Source organism: Neoarius graeffei, chromosome 3 (genome assembly GCF_027579695.1).
Source record: "Neoarius graeffei isolate fNeoGra1 chromosome 3, fNeoGra1.pri, whole genome shotgun sequence".
In the NCBI taxonomy this organism is placed as follows: domain Eukaryota; kingdom Metazoa; phylum Chordata; class Actinopteri; order Siluriformes; family Ariidae; genus Neoarius; species Neoarius graeffei.
The window spans coordinates 34,158,748-34,182,334 of NC_083571.1; the positions used below are offsets into that span (position 1 = coordinate 34,158,748).

A 23,587-nucleotide genomic window follows, 5' to 3' on the forward strand; every position below is an offset into this window, starting at 1 on the left:
CGAGAGATACCCCATCATGTAGCATATCAATGGAAGCAGAATTGAAAGATGAACATTTTGGAATTGGTTTAAAGTAAATATGATGAATATGAAGGAAGATATCATGAACAAAACAATTTTGACCTTTTTGGTGACCTTGACTTTGACCAGATGACGCTCAAAATGTTGGAGACAAATGCCCATCTATCCTGAAAGTTTCATGAAGATTGCTCCAGCTGTTTTCCCGTAATGTTGCTAACAAACAAACAAACCCCACCGAAAACAATAACTCGCCCCCTGGTGGACTCCGTCCCGGGTGAGGTAATAAAGGAGAGTCAAAATCCTTAAACATCATGCACTTCCTTTACTGTCTCACATCCTGGACCACAAAAAAAAATCATCACTGACATCCTAGTCTGATATCTACAAACAATACTTTCAGCCATTTGCACAGCAGTCTCTGTAACTTTGCAAAACATCTTCCTTTTCACTTTCATCTAGTTCTGAGATATTTTGAATATACATCACAAAAAAAATGTTGGTTCAATACACCATCCAAACCTCTCAGATCTCATCCTCCTCAATTAAGACACAATAATTCAAGCCCAGCATGATTGCGCAACAGGAAAAAAAATGTCCCTCTAATAATTAAAAGTGAATTCTCAGGTGTTTTTTTTATTATTATTATTCCTAATGCTCAAACTATTACCTCCAACTTTCTGTCAGTGTTTCTGTCAGTTCTCATCGACATTATGGACAAGCTTAAATTCTACTTCAAGCTAAAATCTACTAAATGCTTAAAATTTTGCTTAAATTTTTCTTTAAATTTACTCCCTTTACTGAACCCCACAGACACAACTCACCTGTAACTTCTAAATAGTGTCGGAGTCTGTAGTTAGTGTACATCTAAGATCTGAATACAGATATGCATAATTTCAGTATTAAATTAACCAACTCTGAACACAACCTTAAATGTCTTTTTCTGTGATCAATTTCACTTTTCAAAGTGAGATGTTTCAACTCCAGTATTTACTACATCTCTACTGAGGTGAAAATCTGGACTGAGGGCAGTACAGTATACAGTGTCTTATCAGTGCTGAGGCTTAGCTAATTTTGAGAATTATTCTCCCTTTTTTTCATTAAAATGGTCTGGATCCAGGATGGACTTGTTTCAACTATAGTTCTTACTACATCTCAATGAAACGAAAGAGCTGGACTGAGAGCAGACAGGACTGCAGAGAGCGAGGTGCAGACCTTGTGATCATAAACAGCAGAGAGGAACAGGTGAGAGCGAGAGAGAGAGAGAGAGAGAGAGACTCTTATTTATTCTGATTATTTACTATAACCATGACAGGAGTTCATCAGTAAATTGCTGCATAACAAACACACTTGGATTGGTCTGAATGACCGAGAGACTGAGGGTATATGGAAGTGAGTGGATGATGCAACACTGACCACTAGGTAAGAAATCACTCAACTGATATTTGCTCATAATACAGTTACTGACTCTTCTTTGCCCTGAGAAAATCCTCTGATTCTCACCTTCAGGTACTGGGGACAAGGAGAACCCAACAGTCATGCAGGAAATGAGGACTGTATTCTAAAACATGGATGGACTAATCTTTTCAACAACTGGGCTGATTATCCCTGTGATAATCAGTTTATTGGGATCTGTGAAAAGACAAGCTTTAACTGAATTGCTGGATGTGAATGAAAAGCAGTAAATTGAATTTATATTTTATCTGTGTAAGTCAGTGTGTTGTGCCTGAAATTCCTCTTAATAACTCTGTAACCATCATGGGGTCACTTGCTTTTCTTTTAGAACCTATATTTACATTCAGGTTCATTTGGGAAATAGTACAGATTCTACGGTAGTGATGTGTAAGCATGAGTGTAAGTGTGCTTTAAACTCATCAATCAGCTGTAAAACTCATTCAATCACTTTGTACTGTGAAGACAGCTACAATGCAAATTACTCAATGTTACATCCATCCTCCTTTTGGCTTCCTCTCTATCCTTTCTTTTTATAATTCATGATACATGGTGTGAAGTCACAGTGATACAAGATGACAGAATAAAGTTTCAATGTACCACTATTCATTCATCTCTGCTTGGTTCCTTTAGCTGCCTTTTAACTATGAAACAGGATTGTGAAGCATTATACAAGAACAATATCATGAATGATTTATGCATTCAGTAGGATTAATTCAGGCTGTAGGTTTACCCAGTGTACCACGGATAATTTTGGCTTTCTGAATTCTATGTATCATGACAGGCAGCACGGTGGTGTAGTGGTTAACACTGTCGCCTCACAGCAAGAAGGTCCTGGGTTCGAGCCCAGCGGCCGGCGAGGGCCTTTCTCTGTGGAGTTTGCATGCCAAAAAGCGAATTCAGTCTTCCTGGTGTCTAATTTGCACCCTAGAATTGAATAAAACGGTTAAAATATACTGGTTTGCGCAAGTTCTGAAGGCTTGTTTCCATCTCGCTTGTGCGCACTTTCACCGCCAGGGGGCAGTCGTCGTGACGTCATTTAAGCCAAACAGACTGGGAGCAGTTCTGAGTTTACTTGTGAACCGAGCACAAGTGTACGGACGTTGGTTGTGAGAGGTTGTGTAAAATGTCTGAAAGCGATAGGGATTTTGAAGTAGGAACTCTCCAAATTGAATACCGAGAGGTGAAACCATATATGTATGAATCTATGGCCGTTGCGAAGCAATTGGTGAATGTGGCTCACTGGTTTGACCGTGCGGCCTCAGAATCAGACAGCGACTCGGCCAACTCTGATTGCGGTGACCCCGGACCTCAACAAGACCTCACGCCCAAACAATTTATCCTGGTAGTTATGATAAATTCTTACTTTCGTCGTACAGTCAAACCTCAGGTCATGAACGTCCCTATTCACGAACAAATCGGGCTACGAAAACCATCTCATCTCATTATCTCTAGCTGCTTTATCCTGTTCTACAGGGTCACAGGCAAGCTGGAGCCTATCCCAGCTGACTACGGGCGAAAGGCGGGGTACACCCTGGACAAGTCGCCAGGTCATCACAGGGCTGACACATAGACACAGACAACCATTCACACCTACGGTCAATTTAGAGTCACCAGTTAACCTAACCTGCATGTCTTTGGACTGTGGGGGAAACCGGAGCACCTGGAGGAAACCCACACGGACACGGGAAGAACATGCAAACTCTGCACAGAAAGGCTCTCGTCGGCCACGGGGCTTGAACCTGGACCTTCTTGCTGTGAGGTGACAGCGCTAACCACTACACCACCGTGCCGCCCCTCGTTTATATTGCGAATATAATATATTGCTAATAGTAATACAAGCAGGCGGCACGGTGGTGTAGTAGTTAGCGCTGTTGTCTCACAGCAAGAAGGCCCAGGTTCGAGCCCCATGGCCAGCGAGGGCCTTTCTGTGCGGAGTTTGCATGTTCTCCCCGTGTCCGCGTGGGTTTCCTCCGGGTGCTCTGGTTTCCCCCACAGTTCAAAGACATGCAGGTTAGGTTAACTGGTGACTCTAAATTGACCGTAGGTGTGAATGTGAGTGTGAATGGTTGTCTGTGTCTATGTGTCAGCCCTGTGATGACCTGGCGACTTGTCCAGGGTGTACCCTGCCTTCCGCCCGTAGTCAGCTGGGATAGGCTCCAGCTTGCCTGTGACCCTGTAGAACAGGATAAAGTGGCTAGAGATAATGAGATGAGATGAGATGAGATGAGGAATACAAGCATTATACTATTTACAGCCTACTCTAAGTGAGGAAATATCCCTTTTGTCTCATTTCCACAATGATTGTACAGGATCCCTTAGGATTCTTGACTTGTCAATTGCAAGCAAAGGTAAAAACGTTTACCTCCAATCTTCTCCTTTTTGCTTGAGCGTTGCTGCTCCGTTTCTTCTTTGACTGCTTGATTTTGCATTCGAATTTTGTCAGAACAGCATCAGGTTTGAGCCTTCTCTGTCTGACACTGACACCTAAACTCTCCAACAGATGGGGATTCTTCAAAAATTAATCAATGCTCCCCCTTTGAAGTGATTGGTGCACGGAGTGGCGTATTTACCCGGCTGCCAACCCTCTCATTTCACGTGCACAATCCACTCTCTCCTCCTCTTCTCCTCTCTTGGAAAAAGGTAAAAACTTCTTCCTGAACCGGTCCCATTGTAACAGTTCACTGCACAACAATAAGGCATGGTTTTTCTTTGGAAATTCCCGAACGCACGTCTGCACTCAAGCCGAATGGTAATGCAAATAAATTGAAGTGGACTCAACTCAAGCGATTTGTTTGCCACGAATGACGTGACGTGCTGCGCCGAGTGGTCATGAAAATCGCCGAGCAGAAATTCGCAGCGATCCTTGCTAACTTATTCTAACTTATTTTAAATATTACTTATTAACAATACTTCTTGGGACCAGAAGAAAATTACAGAGGGTTTTTTAACATATAAAGTTTCAAGTGTGCATAAATTGAAAACCTTTGTCTATGACCTTTTAAACGTGCCAAGGTGGTTGGACAGGAACTCAGTGTAAATGTTGATATTGTTTATGGCAAGGTATTGCTGGACGGTACAGTAACGAGTGTCACCCAAATAAAGTCGCACATAAAATCTGCCCAGAGTCAGCACTTTAAGGAGGTGATTTCCGGGAAGCCACTGCATCATGTTTATGTGCAGTGTGTTGAACAGAATAGTAATCCTTCTGACTCCTTTGCTTGGATGAAGTCGGCTGGCCTGAAAAGTGAAACTGAAGGCTTTCTTTTTGCTGCTTAGGACCAGTCACTTCTCACCCGAAATCGCCAAACTGTGATTTTAAAGAAAATTGTAAATAGTAAATGTAGATTATGCAATAAATTTAGTGAGACTGTCCAGCATCTTGTCAGTGGATGTCCTGCTTTGGCTCAAACTTCCTACCTCAAGAGGCACAATGGCATGGCCCGTGTTTTCTGTTATCGTCTTTGGCATGCCTGTGGCTTTGACTCTGAGGTCCATCCATGGTACGACCCGGAATATGTACAGGGCATCATGGAAAATGAGTGCTTTAAACTATACTGGAATAGGCCCATATACAGCCTACAACATTTACAAGCCAACAAACCTGATCTTGTCTTATTTGACAAAAAACAATGAAATTATTTACATCATAGAATTCTCTGTCCCTTTTGACACCAATGTGATTGAGAAGAAGCACTCAAAGTATGCAGACCTCACATATGCAATGTCTCGCTTGCATCCCAGGTACAAAGTTGTCAGACTCCCCATTGTTCTTGGTGCCCTTGGTTTGGTACCTCCTGATCTCTTGACGCAGATTAGGAGTGTGCCTCGGTTTTCCACCGGGAGCACAGCTCTTTTCACTCTGTGGACAATGCAGAAGGCTGCTGTGTTGGGGAGTCTCCATATCCTTAGGAAAGTTCTTGGTGGGTTTGACTAGGCAGCGCTTCCTGGGAGCTAGTCCCATTCGCTGTCTGGGCTGTGTGTAGAGGGGGCAAGGGTCCCTGAGCTGATGATGCGCCTTACCAGCCTGATTTGCCAGGATCACCTAACCCCTCTCTGCTGCACTTTTTACTTTAATCTCATCTCATTATCTCTAGCCGCTTTATCCTTCTACAGGGTCGCAGGCAAGCTGGAGCCTATCCCAGCTGACTACGGGCGAAAGGCGGGGTACACCCTGGACAAGTCGCCAGGTCATCACAGGGCTGACACATAGACACAGACAACCATTCACACTCACATTCACACCTACGGTCAATTTAGAGTCACCAGTTAACCTAACCTGCATGTCTTTGGACTGTGGGGGAAACCGGAGCACCCGGAGGAAACCCACGCGGACACGGGGAGAACATGCAAACTCCGCACAGAAAGGCCCTCGCCGGCCCCGGGGCTCAAACCCAGGACCTTCTTGCTGTGAGGCGACAGCGCTAACCACTACACCACCGTGCCGCCACTTTAATCTGTATAATAATAATAATTATTATTTCATATTGATTATAAAAACTGATATGAAAGTAATTTGTTTCGCACAATTTTACAGAAATAATCCTAACAAAAACAGTATTGGAGGCTAGGCTAAAGCTAGCAGCTATTTGCACACGAATGACAGAGAAAAGGCAGCGACAATTTCCAGGAGGATTTTTGTGTTAATTAATGGGTTCAGTTCAAATATATTTAACTATAATTTCCATTTCTTTACTGACTAGCTAGATGTTAATTATTATTTGAAAAAATCATGACTTATCTGTGTTACACTGCTCACTGTACTAAAATGTTCACTCTGTCATTTGGAAATCACAATGTGAATCTCCATGATGCCACAACAATCCTTGGATGGGAGCCAGGCTATCTGGGTGGGAGGGGCATACTCTCTGTCTCTCCTGTCAGTCACACTGACACTAGCCAATCATGGGTGTCCGTGAGCTCATGCATGCAGAAGAGGGCAGGTAGCACTGCATGAGCAGCAGGTCGAAGTGATGCCATAGACTTTAAAACCTGATAGAAAAATGCAGGTGCCAGGTTATCAAAACTGGGATTTTGTAAGAGAATAAAATTACTATTATATCTTGATCGACTTGTCCAGGGTGTACCCTGCCTCTCACCCATAGTCAGCTGGGATAGGCTCCAGCTTGCCTGCGACCCTGTAGAACAGGATAAGTGGCTACAGATAATGGATGGATGGATATATCTTGATCGTCCACACAGTGGACCAAAAGCTCCTTGTTCATGAATAATAAAGTGCTGTAGCAGAAAACTGCACCATGTAGTTGAGTTTAGAATGAAACCTGTTGCACAAGAAAATACTCCAGACTGTACTTTTCCTACATGTGGTTCTGTAGAACGTTAGAGCTTCAAATTTAGTGTGAGTGTAACTGTAGAAAGTCAAGACACATGAGTGTTAAAACAAATCACATTTTATATAAATATGTAAAACACTATTATCGTGTCAAAATTGTGCAATATGTGTAGAAAAGCAGTTATGAAATTAACTTAATATTAAAAAAATATGTTAATATGCAACCACCAATTGTAAAACAACTGATTGTTTAGATTCTGTGTTTTTCCTTCGATAGGTGTTAAACAGACGCCGTTTTACTTCACTTTTGAATGCAAACAGGAAGCAAACTCTTCACCCCAAGTGTAATAATATTACTGTGAAGTATTTCAGTAGTGTACACTCACACACCTGCTGTTTTATGCAGTTATCTAATCAGCCAATCCCTTGACAGCAGCCCAGTGCATAAAATCATGCAGATACAAATCAAGAGCTTCAGTTAATGTTCACTTCAAACATCAGAATGGGAAAAATTGTGATCTCAGAGTGTGATTTTCACTGGGCATGGGTGTTGGTGCCAGATGGACTGGTTTGAGTATTTCAGAAACTGCTGATTTCCTGGGGTTTTCACACACAACAGTTTCGAGAGTTTACACAGAATGGTGCGAATAACAAAAAACACTGAGTGAGAGACAGTTCTGTGGGTGGAAATGCCTTGTTGATAAGCAAGTTCAGAGGAAAAAAGATTGGTTCGAGTTGCCAGGAAGGCTATAATAACTCATATAATCATTCTTTACAACTGTGGTGGGCAGAAAAGCATTTCAGTGTGCAACAGCAGAAGACCACATTGGGTTCCACTCCTGCAGCCAAGAACAGGAATCTTAGAATCAAGAACAAGTTCCTGTTAAAGTGGCCAGTGAGTGTACAGTGTCTTGCAAAAGTATTCATCCCCCTTGGTGTTTGTCCTGTTTTGTTGCATTACAAGCTGGAATTAAAATGGATTGGGGGGGTTAGCACCATTTGATTTACACAACATGCCTACAACTTTAAAGGTGAAAATTGTTGTTTTATTGTGACACAAACAATAATTAAGATGAAAAAACAGAAATCTGGAGTGTGCATAGGTATTCACCCCCTTTTGTGCGAAACCCTGAAATAAGAGCTGCTCCAACCAATTCACTTCATAAGTCCCATAATTAGTTGATTAAGATCCACCTGTGTGCAATCAAAGTGTCACATGATCTGTCACATGATGTCCATATAAATCAACCTGTTCTGGAAGGACCCTGACTCTGCTACACTACTAAGCGAGCAACATGAAAACCAAAGAGCCTCCAAACAGGTCAGAGACAAAGTTGTGAAGTATAGATCAAGGTTGGGCGATTAAAAAAAAAATCCCAAAGTTTGAATATCCCAGGGAGCACCATTAAATCCATTAAAGCAAAATGGAAAGAATACAGCACCACTACAAACCTGACAAGAGAAGGCCGCCCACCAAAACTCACAGACCGGGCAAGGAGGGCATTAATCAGAGATGCAACAAAGACACCAACAATAACACTGAAGGAGCTGCAAAGATCCACAGCGGAGATATAGTATCTGTCCATAGGACCACTTTAAGCCGTACAATCCACAGAGCAGGGCTTTATGGAAGAGTGGCCAGAAAAAAAAGTCCTTGCTTAAGAAGCACATTTGGAATTTGCTCAACAGCATGTGGCAGACTCCACAAACACATGGAAGAAGATTCTCTGCTCAGATGAGACTAAAATTTATCTTTTTGGCCTTCATGGGAAATGCCATGTGTGGGGCAAACCCAACACCCTGAGAACACCATTCCTACAGTGAAGCATGGTTATGGCAGCATCATGCTGTGGGGATATTTTTCATCTGCAGAGACAGGAAAGCTGGTCAGGATTGAAGGAAAGATGGATGGCACTAAATACAGGGCAATTCTGGAGGAAAACCTGTTTGAGTCAGCCAGAGGTTTGAGACTGGGATGAAGGTTCATGTTCCAGCAGGACAATGACCCTAAACATACTGATAAAGCTACACTGGAGTGGTTTAAAGGGAAACATTTCAATGTCTTGGAATGGCCTAATCAAAGCCCAGACCTCAATCCAATTACGAATCTGTGGCGTAACTTGAAGATTGCTGTACACCAATGCAACCCATCTAACTTGAAGGAGTTGGAGCAGTTTTGCCTTGAGGAATGGGCAACAATCCCAGTGGCTAGATGTGCTAAGCTAATAGAGACATACCCCAAGGGACTTGCAGCTGTAATTGCAGCAAAAGGTGGCTCTACAGAGTATTGACTTGGGGGGAAGTGAATACCTATGCACACTCCAGATTTCTGGTTTTTTTTAATCTTAATTATTGTTTGTGTCAACATAAAACAACAATTTTCACTTTTAAAGTGGTAGGCATGTTGTGTAAATCAAATGGTGTTAACCCTCCAAAAATCCATTTTAATTCCAGCTTGTAATGCAAAAAACAGGACAAACACCAAGGGGGATGAATACTTTTGCAAGACACTGTATAGTCAATACTGCATTCCTACTAAGAAACTACATCAAGAAAAAATACCTTGAAAAATACTTCAGACATTAAGACATGAAAAGAAACTTAATTTCACCCTTAAGTCTAAACAACAACCACAGCAGCAAAAAAAAAAAAAAAGCCTAGGTTATCAGGTATCGGTTGAAAGTGGTACACTCAAGGGTATGCCTTTTGTACATTTTATTTAATATACATTTTTAAAGATATACAATTAAGCAGGAAAGTGTCTGTGCAATACTTTTTTCTGATGGCATGGTCCCAATTGGCGGCACGGTGGTGTAGTGGTTAGCACTGTTGCCTCACAGCAAGAAGGCTTTGGGTTCTAGCCCAGTGGCTGACGGGAGCCTTTATGTGTGGAGTTTGTATGTTCTCCCCATGTCTGCGTGGGTTTCCTCCGGGTGCTCCGGTTTCCCCCACAGTTCAAAGACATGCAGCTAGGTGAACATGGGATGGCCTTGGGCTGAAGTGCCCAAGAGTGGCGGCGCGCACGTATGCAGCGGCTTTGTTTTCCTATGATGAACTAAATTTCATTGGACATTTGTGCAGTGACAATAAAGGCATTCTTCTATTCTTCTTCAATGTCAGAACTTGCTTTAGATTAACAGATCGGCTCCAACCATATAACATCTCACTCTAAATCTTATGGAATTCAGCAACAGTCACAATATTTTGCACCAGCCAAGAATAATCAGTTTATATCAGTTTAATAATCAGTTAATAATCAGAATAATCAGTTTGCAAGATAATCAGTTACACATCTGTTGCTTGAAGCAGGCTAAAACATTAATTGTTCCATCATTTGTAGTGGTGATCATGCCACCTTCTCAGTGACGTGATTACAGGTATCATTAAATGTGTTCTACATATTTCTACACAGTTATTTCAGCTGTAGGCAAAAGCACAATCTCATAATCACTTGTTAAATAACAGCATGATGCATAAGCAAACTTCATTTTAGATGTCATGTCGGTAATCAGGGCAACACAGTGGTGTAGCGGTTAGCGCTGTTGCCTCACAACAAGAAGCTTCTGGGTTCGAGCCCAGTGGCCAATGGGGGCCTTTCTGTGTGGAGTTTGCATGTTCTCATGTCTGTGTGGGTTTCCTCCGGGTGCTCCAGTTTCCTCCACAGTCCAAAGACATGCAGGTTAGGCTAATTGGTGGCTCTAAATTAACCATAGGTGTGAATGTGAGTGTGAATGGTTGTCTCTCGATGCGTCAGCCCTGTGATGACCTGGTGACTTGTCCAGGGTGTACCCCGCCTCTCGCCCATAGTCAGCTGGGATAGGCTCCAGCTCACCTGCGACCCTGCATGCGATAAGCGGTTACGGATAATGGATGGATGCATGTAGGTAATCGATGGCTGTAAATCAACAGATAAGGTTGGTTTATTTACATTTTTTTCTTTGCTTGTTTGAAACAGGAGTTTCAGTATTACCCACTTCCACAGTAAGTTTGGTGCGATGGCTTATGCTCTCCTTAAAGGCTTTCTGGACATAACTGTCAAGAATGAGGTCAGCACATCTAGCAGGAGGTCAGCTTGGGTGAACGTTTTAGTACAGTGAGCAGTGCAACATAATTATTATTTGAAAAAATCATAAGCTAACATCTAGATAAAAGCAGGAAAGAAGAGGAAAGTATTTTAGAAAATATCTAAACAGAACCTTTAAATTTCCACAAAAATCCTGGCCTAGGGACAGAAACTCTCCATGAAGAGTGTCCATGAAGCGAACCTGGGCCAGTTTGGTGCTCATCTAACACTGAGTGTGTACATTCACCATGATTTGCAGGTTGTAGTGTCACTGACCTTCATTCGCCAGATTCTTTACTTCAAACCTGAGGTTCTTTGAGGTAATCAGTTTGGAACTGGCCTCTGGGTTCAAGTAGGTATTTTTCCAGCATGGAATTAAATTCATGATCTCATTCTTCCAGGTGGAACCTTCAGTCAATAGTGTAAGGTCTGATTTTTTTTTTTTACTTAACTGTATGGAAGGTCTGGGGATGCTGTTCGAAGGTCGGAGAGCATTGAAGGAGGAAGCCTCGGCACTTTCCCACTTCTCCCGAGACTCTAGAGTTTACACAGAATGGTGCAAAAAACACAGGATTGTTTGAAAAATGGTTCAGCTGTCAGACAAGGAGAGGAATTTGAGGCGACAGTGGGCACAGGATCAGCCAAAGTGGCCATTTCAGATGTGTTCCAAATAAAGTGCTCAGTGAGCATATGGACATTTGAAAAAGTGAAAATGTAAATTCATAATTAAAGTTTAATGACATACAACATCATTTTCATGCATAGAATCATTTCAAGAGCTGATAAAACTTCTCATCTCATTGTCTCTAGCCGCTTTATCCTGTTCTACAGGGTCGCAGGCAAGCTGGAGCCTACCGTATCCCAGCTGACTACGGGCAAAAGGCAGGGTACACCCTGGACAAGTCGCCAGGTCATCACAGGGCTGACACATAGACACAGACAACCATTCACACTCACGTTCACACCTACGGTCAATTTAGAGCCACCAGTTAACCTAACCTGCATGTCTTTGGACTGTGGGAGAAACCGGAGCACCCGGAGGAAACCCATGCGGACACGGGGAGAACATGCAAACTCTGCACAGAAAGGCCCTCACCGGCCACGGGGCTTGAACCCGGATCTTCTTGCTGTGAGGCGACCGCGCTAACCACTACACCACTGTGCCACCCCCATTATTATTATTATTAAATTTAACATACATTTTAACACAGTATTTTGCTGGTAGGAGTGAACAAATATCCCTTTATAATATGTCCTAGAGTATACCTGTGTTCAGAACCAGAAATATCTATTTATTTTTTTAATTTTCCCAATTTCGGTATAAAAACTATGTTTAAAACAATGTGCTGTATGTTCTTGATTTAAATGAAAAATAAATGATATTCCATGTCTTCTTTTTGTCTGAAGAGCATCTTCACTGTGAAATAAAAATTCTGAATAAATATCCAAAGACGAGATGTTTGACTTTATAAAGTATGCATATTTACATACATTTTACGAGATAAGACTTAATATGGGGCGGCACGGTGGTGTAGTGGTTAGCGCGGTCGCCTCACAGCAAGAAGGTCCAGGTTCGAGCCCCGTGGCCGACGAGGGCCTTTCTGTGCAGAGTTTGCATGTTCTCCCCGTGTCCGCGTGGGTTTCCTCCGGGTGCTCCGGTTTCTCCCACAGTCCAAAGACATGCAGGTTAGGTTAACTGGTGACTCTAAATTGACCGTAGGTGTGAATGTGAGTGTGAATGGTTGTCTGTGTCTATGTGTCAGCCCTGTGATGACCTGGCGACTTGTCCATGGTGTACCCCGCCTTTCGCCCGTAGTCAGCTGGGATAGGCTCCAGCTTGCCTGCGACCCTGTAGAAGGATAAAGTGGCTAGAGATAATGAGATGAGATGAGACTTAAAGTGCAGACAGCTGGCAAAGACTGGTTGTGATATCTGTTTTTTAAATTGTCCCTGTTCACCTGGAATGTTTTGTCTTCAAGAGAATGCATTTCCAAACACAGTGTGTTAAAACATTTATTTTAAAGGGCTCTTGTAAACAGAAATGATTGAAGAAACCAACTGATGGAGATTCACTGCATTTATTTCATATGGAAACATAACAGCAAGCAGCAAATTTAAGTTCACTGATAAAAGCATGATTATAACTTGGATTTCTTGTAGTGAGTAAGTAATCAATTTATAGCTGTATATATTAAAATTTCATAGAAGAAATACATAAGGCAAGCTCATGATTTTTTTTTCACAATTTGTTCAACCACTAATGTGGGCTGAAGGGGCGTTGCAGGACAGTCTCTATGTTGAACTCGTAGTATCCTTGGCATTAGCTTTCAGGAAAGAAGAGCCACCAATAACCTCACTGAAGCTGTAGAAAAAGCAACATGGTGGCTGTGAATCAAGAGGTGCATCATGGTGTAGTGTGACACGCGGACACTTGGACTGATCACCCCCAGCTGGGCCGCTAAGGTGATGGTGTCTGATGATCTTATGACCCTAAACATGCTATGACACTGGGTTCATCATTGATGTGTCCAAGCAGCAGCAAGACACAACTAACAATTCCCACCTACTAACCAACTGTCCCCCATCATACAACAGCTAACGCCGTGGAAGGCTGAAAACAAACACATGCTTCCTCCAAGACTTGTGAAGCCAGCCAACCACATGGTTGTTGCATCATGGAGATTCAAATTGTGATTTCCAAATGATAAGGTGAACATTTTAGGATAGTGAGTATTGTAATATGGCGAAGTAGTGTTTTTTTTTTCAAATAATACTCAACATCCAGCTAAAATCAGTAGAGAAACTGAAGTTATATTAAAATATATTAACTGGATTAATTTATTTTCACAGAAATCCTGGCCCGAAGCCGGAAGCTCTCTTTGAAGGCCAATCGGACAAATCTGTCTGGAACTTCTTAGTTGTCTGGTATGAGAACAAGGGCCAGTACGGGGTTCCTGTCAAATGAGTCATATTCTTTCACTATGATTTTCAGGATATACAGTAGTGTTGCTGATTTTCTTGGTTCACCAGCTTCTCTACATTAAACTTAAGGTTTTTTGAGGTGACCATCTTGGAACTGGCCTTTGGGTTCAAGTAGGTATTTTTCCAGAGTGAAATTAAATTCATGATCTCGTTCTTCCAGGTGGAACCTTCAGAAGATACTGTAAGGTCTCGCTCCTCAATGAACTCGATCTCTTTATGCTTCCAATTTGGAGGATTTCACCGCATAAGACGTTTTTATGTCATGTCCTTCGATGATTAATCCACATTTGTCATAACCTGAGTTTGTGAAGCACCAGGTGTAACTAGTTTCGTGGGCGGCACAAAAGTGGTCCGAGCGACATGGCTCGTTCTTGTATGTGACATGAGATTGTGGAGAGCAGAAGTCCCACCCATCATCTGTGTCACACCAGAAGTATTTCCAATTCTCATTATACAAACAGTCATTCAAACACTTGCTCCCATAAGTTGAACTCAGATATATCCGTGTCTCGGGTTCTGCTGGATTACGCTGTAACCCACAGTAACCCCAGCTGCCACCCTCTGTATAGCACCAATGGTAAGATTTGCGATATGATCTACAGGGATGGTCTGTTCGACATGTCTGACCTTTGTAATCTGTATTCTTTTCTGGTGAGCAATAATCCCAGCCCTTTTCAGTGTTACACCAGAAGTAGTTGTTGTCATGTTTGTCACAGGTATCTTTACATACAAGCCTGTAGCTGGAGCTGTAGTGTGTTGTCCCGGTTTCCGCTCCCTGAATCCATCCAATGAGAATGATGAACAACAGTAACAAGGTTAGTTTCTGTTCTGTTTTTCCCATTTTGGATTTTTGTTTTCTGCTTGACAGGTAATTTTTCTGGAGGGGAAAAGGAAACAAAAATAAGAGGAAAGACGAAGGACACTTTGTAAAGCTGCAAAAAAATCAATGTGCCATACTGCAATCATAGTATGCTGCAATGTAGTATTTTATACCATCACACTATTGCATTCTTGATTCTGATTGGTCAGAATGTGTTGAACAATTTCCTATAACAGCAAAACTCAGGCATTAGTTTTGGCTACAAACATATCTGTGGGAAATAGGGGTTCTGAGGGTGCTGCAGCGTTCAAAAAAATTTTATTCACCCAAGTTTAGCCATTAAAGGTCCACTATGTAGGATTTAGCGGGATTTATTAGGAGAAATTAAATATATGTTGTTGACTCAGTGGTTATTTGGCACACAGTGAATTCCCAGGCCACTAGAGGGTGCGGCTACAAAAACCTAACATTATAAAACGTTCGCCTTCTGGACCTGAACACATCCATTCAGTGAAAACATCTGGACGTCACCAACTGTTGAGGTGAGAACAACTTTACACTTTTGCAGTGTCAAAAAAAAATCATCCCCCCAATAAATACATTATGTATATATTGTATATATTATTTATAAATACATAACTGTGTTAGAGATATAGAAAATATAAAAGTTCTGCTGATGGAGATTGGGATCAGCTATATTTTGAAATTAAATTAACATCTGTGGTGAGTGATGTTTGCTGGCTAACTCACTCTCTCTCTCTCACACACACACACAGTTATTTGGTTAAAATTAGCAGAACTTCTGTTGCATGTTTATGTTTTCTGGTTTGATTTAAATGCTTAAGTTATTTATAGTGAAGCTCCACACTGAAGAGAATATGGTAAAGCATCAACCTGATTTTTGCGAATGCAGGGAACCCTGGCAGTGCAAGGCAACATCTCAAACACTCACCCACTGGACAACGAAATTTGTATCTTTATTTCCATAAGATAAATGCTTTTTTTTAATCCACTGCTTATTCTTAATTTGCTTTTTAAAAAATAGCATGAGATTATTTACTAACACATTTTACACTCATCAGGAGCTCCACTTTTAGACAGTGCCTAAATATAAGTTTCTCTCTCACACACAAAAAAATACATACATACATATCACATACACACCCACACTGATGCACACACATGCTAATCAACCTGTTGTTTAGTTTTTAAAAATGCACAGAAATTCCATAAAACATTTATGCTTTCTGGTTTTGGTTTGAATAAAATCAAAATGCTCCAGTTATTTATATTTGTCAGTTCATGCTTTGTAGCTATCCATTTTAAATTTGTGCTAAGTAATCCAGTTGCATGTGGCACAAGTGCACAACATGACTAATTATGAATAAAATTATTTGTGAACATGCATTTACTGATTGATTTTTTTTTTAGTGGGCACATAGGAAAGTGTAAAGTATAAAGTTTGTCAATATCTTTATCATGCTTGTATGATGAAAAACTCGAAGATATTTATCTAAACACATGACCTACTCATTCTAAACATGCTGAGCTTTGCCAGTGAAGCTCTTGACCCCAGAGGGTTAACCTTTTTGGTGCTGGTTTGACCGTTCACCAGGGAAATCTGACAGAGTGAAAAATGTGCCAATCAACCCTGCTCTCTGCTATTTTACACAAAAAGGTCCTTACAGAGAGGGGCTGAAAAGATTAAACATAGAAAAACAACAACAAAATAAATCTGGCTCAGTTTTATTTGCAATTGCCAACCTAGAAAAGAAAAAAGATTATCCAAAAGGTATATGTGATACATTGTTCAGCCTTGTGAGTTCAAATCCCCCCAAAATATCAATCTATCACTGGGGTCCAAGGAAACAAAATTGGCTATGTTCTCTGCACAGCAATATAGTTCTGAAACATGTTACTTATAATTACAGTTTTACTGAATCAAAAATCGAATCGTTGCTCAGTAATACTCACCTGCTGGATGTAGAAGCACAAATGTTTGAGTTATTTCCAAGACAGGAAAAAAAGAGATTTTTAATGTCATGATTAGAAGAGGTGGTTCTCTTTCAGCCAATCCTAAAGCCAGATTCTGTGACTTTTTTTTTTTTTTGGTAGGGGGGTGGGTGGGTGGGTGAGTTTACAACCTCGATTCCAAAAAAGTTGGGACAAAGTACAAATTGTAAATAAAAACGAAATGCAATGATTTGGAAGTTTCAAAATTCCATATTTTATTCAGAATAGAACATAGATGACATATCAAATGTTTAAACTGAGAAAATGTATCATTTAAAGAGAAAAATTAGGTGACTTTAAATTTCATGACAACAACACATCTCAAAAAAGTTGGGACAAGGCCATGTTTACCACTGTGAGACATCCCCTTTTCTCTTTACAACAGTCTGTAAACGTCTGGGGACTGAGGAGACAAGTTGCTCAAGTTTAGGGATAGGAATTTTAACCCATTCCTGTCTAATGCAGGATTCTAGTTGCTCAACTGTCTTAGGTCTTTTTTGTCGTATCTTCTGTTTTATGATGCGCCAAATGTTTTCTATGGGTGAAAGATCTGGACTGCAAGCTGGCCAGTTCAGTACCCGGACCCTTCTTCTACGCAGCCATGATGCTGTAATTGATGCAGTATGTGGTTTGGCATTGTCATGTTGGAAAATGCAAGGTCTTCCCTGAAAGAGACGTCGTCTGGATGGGAGCATATGTTGCTCTAGAACCTGGACATACCTTTCAGCATTGATGGTGTCTTTTCAGATGTGTAAGCTGCCCATGCCACATGCACTAATGAAACCCCATACCATCAGAGATGCAGGCTTCTGAACTGAGCGCTGATAACTTGGGTCATCCTTCTCCTCTTTAGTCCGAATGACACGGCGTCCCTGATTTCCATAAAGAACTTCAAATTTTGATTCGTCTGACCACAGAACAGTTTTCCACTTTGCCACAGTCCATTTTAAATGAGCCTTGGCCCAGAGAAGACATCTGCGCTTCTGGATCATGTTTAGATACGGCTTCTTCTTTGAACTAGAGAGTTTTAGCTGGCAACGGCGGATGGCACGGTGAATTGTGTTCACAGATCATGTTCTCCGGAAATATTCCTGAGCCCATTTTGTGATGTCCAATACAGAAGCATGCCTGCATGTGATGCAGTGCCGTCTAAGGGCCTGAAGATCACGGGCACCCAGTATGGTTTCCCGGCCTTGACCCTTACGCACAGAGATTCTTCCAGATTCTCTGACTCTTTTGATGATATTATGCACTGTAGATGATGACATACTCAAACTCTCTGCAATTTTACACTGTCGAAGTCCTTTCTGATATTGCTCCACTATTCGTCGGCGCAGAATTAGGGGGATTGGTGATCCTCTTCCCATCTTTACTTCTGAGAGCCGCTGCCAATCCAAGATGCTCTTTTTATACCCAGTCATGTTAATGATGTATTGCCAATTGACCTAATGAGTTGCAATTTGTTCCTCCAGCTGTTCCTTTTTTGTACCTTTAACTTTTCCAGCCTCTTATTGCCCCGTCCCAACTTTGAGATGTGTTGCTGTCATGAAATTTCAAATGAGCCAATATTTGACATGAAATTTCAAAATGTCTCGCTTTCGACATTTGATATGTTGTCTATGGTCTATTGTGAATACAATATCAGTTTTTGAGATTTGTAAATTATTGCATTCTGTTCTTATTTACAATTTGTACTTTGTCCCAACTTTTTTGGAATCAGGCTTGTAGTTTGAACTGAACCATAGTCAGCTGGGATAGGCTCCAGCTTGCCTGCGACCCTGTAGAACAGGATAAAGCGGCTACAGATAATGGATGGATGGATTATCCCCACAGAGGATAAGTTTCCATGATAGCCAACATGATGGTTTTGATATCGCACATTGTCTCTGACCCAAAGAAACTGGAAGGATAGATCTCTCCATGTTTGCATCACTGTGTCAGGGACATCCAGGTTTTGTAAGATTAATTTAGTTGACTAGCTGTTCTTTGTCTGTAGCCTTCTTCAGCATTAGCTACGTCTGTGATAGTATCATTCTGGTTATATTTGCTTTGCATGCTACTACTTGGAGTTGTGTGCAATACTTGTGCAAGCTTTGACTTGCAGCACAGCAAAAAAAAAGTCCAAACATGCATGTTTTCTTCAAGACACAAGTTGTGATCTGTCTTTTGGCTAATGGGAAAACTGTGAGAGCAGTTTTACAGTCACTCATGGTACATTCACTTGTGGTCCAAGCGACATGGCTCGTTCCTGTATGTGACTTCAGATTGTGGAGAGCAGTAGGCTCACCCTTCATTCGTGTGACACAAAAAGTTCTTGCTTTTCTTATCTTACAAATGTTCATCCCAGCACACAGTCATATAAGCCAAACTCATGCAAGCAAGGCTGGGGGACAGTGGGTTCAGGACTGGCACTCACCAGGGTCTTCACACCTGGGAAGCCTCACCTTTTGGCCAGGGGTGACAGGCAGGAAGAAGGTGGCCAGCTTGCCTAAAGTAGAGGTACAACCTGACCCTGAGCCTCTGGGAATGCTCTGTGGGTGAGAGGTGGGCCTGGCCAAGCTGCATGGGTTCCTTGTCAAGGGTGCTAGGAGTGGTGGAACCAAGTCAAGTTTGTTTGTATAGCACTTTTAACAATAGACATTATCCCAAAGCAGCTTTGCAAAATCTGAATGACCAAAGACATGAACCAATTTTTTTTTGGGACTTTTTTCACCTTTATTGGATAGGACAGTGTAGAGACAGGACAGGAAATGAGCGGGAAAGAGAGACGGGGAGGGATCGGGAAATGACCTCGGGTCGGAATCAAACCCAGTTCCCCGGATTTATGGTATGGCGCCTTAGCCACCTGAGCCACGGCGCCCCCAACATGAACCAATTTTATCCCGAATCTATCCCCAATGAGTAAGCCCGTGGCGAGGGTGGCAAGGAAAAACTCCCCCAGATGACACAAGGAAGAAACCTCGAGAGGAACCAGACCCAAAAGGGAACCCATCCTCACCTGGACAACAGACAACATGACTATAACATTAACAGTTTTAACATGAAGTCAGTTTCGTTGATGTTACAACTCTTCATTAACGGAAACCCGAGTGCAAAACTGTTCATGACAACTGCAGTCCCAAAGTCAGCAAGCCAACTGTAGTCCCCAGCCACAAAAAAGTGTTACTATAAGTGTCCAGAGTGTCTTCCAAGTGTGACTTTCAACTGTCCATATGGGGCTGTCCTCCACAGAACCAGAGGAACCCTGGGGTGAAGGAGAGGGAGAGGGGTTGGCTGGAGTAGGAGGTGACCAGAAATGTGGGACTTTTGACTGCTAGAAGCAGCCTTGCTTCTCCTTACAATACTCCCAAAGGCTATTGTCATCAAAGTCTGCACTTCAAAAGTAGCCAAAAAATATAATTATGTGAAAGAAGTTGCCTTAACATGCCTTTATTGCACAGAACCAGTGCAAGCAGTGAGTGATTTCCGGAAAAAAACACTGAAGTCTAAGTTCCCTCCATAAGTTATGTTGTGTCCCTTTTTTGGGAGACCCGCTCTAGGACTGCCCCAAAACAAAATGGTGGCTCCTATTAAAATCATTGTAAAAGGAATCTCTTTGTTTAGATAGACAGACTTCTGATTAGCTGCCCAACATGGGACTTCTCATTGGCTAAAACATACTTCCTACTATTTTTCAAAAGAAAACAGACTTGTGTTTACCATACAGCATTTTAACGCATATACGCAAAGCCATGGCCTCACTTTCGTTTATAAATGCCTTAAAACCTCAGGAATGGCACAGGAATAGTTTTAAGCATTAACAATAAATCTAATATAGTAATTTTTATGATTAAAGTGATTTATAGAGGTAGCGGTCTGAGTGAATGACCTCGACGTCCGTAACGTCACAGCAGGAAGGCTATCGGTCTCATCACCATTTCCACTATACTAAAACACAGAGCTGACTGCAACTCCGATCCTCCATTTTGAGCCAATTTATCGCCATGCCACGTAGATGTGTTGCTGGCCGGTGCAGCAACATGACAGAAGCTGGATTTATGTTGCATTCATGGCCCAAGAATGTTCAAACTGCAAAGATTCGGACGCGTTTTGCGAGAAGTTCACGGGCACATTGGGCACCTACAAAGTGGTCTCTCCTCTGCACATTTTACTGAAGACTCATACAAGACCTCTGATCTGTTGAGGAGCGTTGGCTATAAGCTCGTATTGAAAGAGGGTGCAGTACCAACAATTAAAGAGAAAGAAAGTATTTATTTTATTTATTTATTTTTAAAAAGGAAAGCGAGTTCAGTTGCACCAGTCCTCCCGGAGTGAGCCGAGGATTGTTGCTAAAACCCGGGACAGAACGGGATGGGACATATCGCTCGGGCAGTGACCTCCCTGCAGTTGTTGCTAAAACCGGTGACATCCCGTACCGTCCCGGCTTTTAGTAATTGCCTGAGCCCAGGAGTAATGGCGGAACACACAGTATGAAGAAAAATGAATGAGTAGGACCAGCCCTCTTATTTCTAAACTGGATATTGCTGCCATCTCACCCTTACGTGAAAGAAGCAAATGAACAGAGTACTGAACAAACAACTGAAAGTCAGATTGTTTAAAAAACAATTGGCCACAAAATCAGCCTTCAAGAAGCGAGAACACAGACAGGTAAGCTCCGACTCTCATTTGGATTAAAAAAACAACATGTTTACCTGCATTTAGATTAATAAATGTAACTTGTATTGTGTATTTAAGTTACTGGTATAAGATTATTTAATTAGCTTCAGAATGTGATTGTCTCAGTTCATCTGATTATTTAATTAGCCTTTTACGTTTTATCAGTGAAAATGCATGCATGTACATGTATGTTGCATAAGTTATAACACCTATCCTGTTTTAATGAGAGTCAACCCACAATCAATGAAGTCAAATCAATCTTGGTTGAGCAAGTCGGTAACGGGATTTCTTACTTTCACCATAAATTTGTATTGATATGACTTTGGTCTATAGCTGTCAAAGGCCTCGGCCAGAGCCGGTTCAGACCTCCATGGGGCCCTAGGCAAAATTCTGCTAAGGGGCCCTCTTAACTGAACCCCAAAATGTTAAACAGTCGCATCTGACACCCAGTGCTTCCACTCCCCCCCCAACATATTGCACTAGTGTCGCCACCTGTTGGTCTAACTTCAAATAAATACAGACCAAATCAGACCAAATCAAATCGAACTAAATGTGTAACAAATTAATCACCATTAAAAATGTCCACTTAATCATATTGCTTGTGTGTTCAGGACTACCCTCATGCTGCTTCAGAATGGCGTTGGTATTTGACCAGTCATTAACACCTTCTCCTATTATTTTGTGTTTTTTTATGGAAAAGAGCCTACAGCAAAAACAATACACAGCGTTGTTTTTCACAGGGTATGAAAGCCAGCTCCTGGTAATCTTTTCACCATTTGACAGCCATCTCTGTAATAATCCTGGATGGAACCCTCTTCTGGACTTGTCTTTGGGGTAAGAAAAATCTACTCCTGGCTTGAATGGACCTCTGCGCACTAACTCAGTCCGCATACAGTCCATTAAGACTGGGGGCCAGTCTGCTGGATCATTTGGTGGAGCAGAGACTGTTGCTTTAGGGTCTGAGCTAGCTTCTGATGCTTGCTGTGTACACGTGGTTGTGTGAATAGTGGCCGAGGCTGCCTGTTCTTCCCCCGTGTCTGTACTTGACAACGGTGGCTGTACTGGACCTGTGCTGCTGCTTGTACTGGCTGAGGCAGCTGCATATGACTCATCTGTGCTGGTTGAAGGTGGCTCATCTGTGCCTGTCCTATCTGGTTCTGTCCCTCCACTGGCTGGACTCTCTGCTGCTTGTTAGAAACTTAAGCATAGCACCTGTAAAATATAGATAAGGCTACTATTAATTCAGCTCCGTTAAATTGGCTGCACTTGTTTTACCTTCAGATACTGTACTTAAAATGTAGGTGATTTAGATTATTATTTAGCCTATATAGCAACATTGTCATAATATTTCACGAGTTTTATTGATTCACTAATATATCTGCATCTATATTTGCCTGTGGACTATCCAAGCAAACAAAATTCAATCTTAGTAAATATTTATCCATTACTTTCCATTTTGTATAAGTGCAGTTGTAACTACACCATACCTGTCAACTTTGAGGTTTGAAAAAAAGGGATATTTCCCAGATTTTTAACTCAAAATAAGGGAAAATTTCGGAAAGTCATACCCTTCACCAAAAGTGGGTGTGTAGTTGAATGGGGGGCAATTTTCTATCTAGTATTTGTGATTTCCTGTACTCTGGTGCATGTTGGTGATAGCCAAGACACAAACCCAATATGCTTATGGTTTATAGAGTGCATTTGTGAATAAACTATACATTTATTTTTATTTGCTTTCAGTGGTACCAGTTATTTCCCAAATTAAGGGCTAAAATACGTATCTTATGTTAAAATAAGAAAGGTCATTATATAACCAGTCAATAAATTTAATTCCATTGCAATTTATTATGGTTTTACCATAGTCATGGCCTCGGAACACTAGATAGATAGATAGATAGATAGATAGATAGATAGATAGATAGATAGATAGATAGATAGATAGATAGATAGATAGATGTAATAAAGAGAAACTAGATGTAAAAAGAGAGAGTAATATAAGATATTAAACCAAGAGTGATTTAAAATGGGTACGTTTCAGATAGAAAATAAAATAGACAATGAGTGGATAAAACAGTTAATACACCAATTAGTTTACACTAGGCTATTTATGAGGTCTTAGCCAGGACATACTTAATGTAAACATGTGTAGCTTACCTTTGATTATTTGGGAGGCTTTCGTTTTCCCCATGGAAAATTTCTTTGCGAGGGAAGAGTCTGGGAACATTCCAGCCACGCACTTGTTGAAATCATCAAAGAAAGAGAGGCTAATGTTTTTCTTAGCTATTAGCAT

At 41.5% G+C, this 23,587-nt stretch overlaps 1 pseudogene; it reads left to right on the plus strand.

The window, feature by feature from the left end:
* The window catches only part of LOC132882540 (C-type lectin domain family 4 member F-like), a 162,367-nt pseudogene extending 139,875 nt beyond the window's left edge, over window positions 1-22,492 (plus strand).
* The last annotated feature ends 1,095 nt before the right edge of the window (window positions 22,493-23,587 follow it).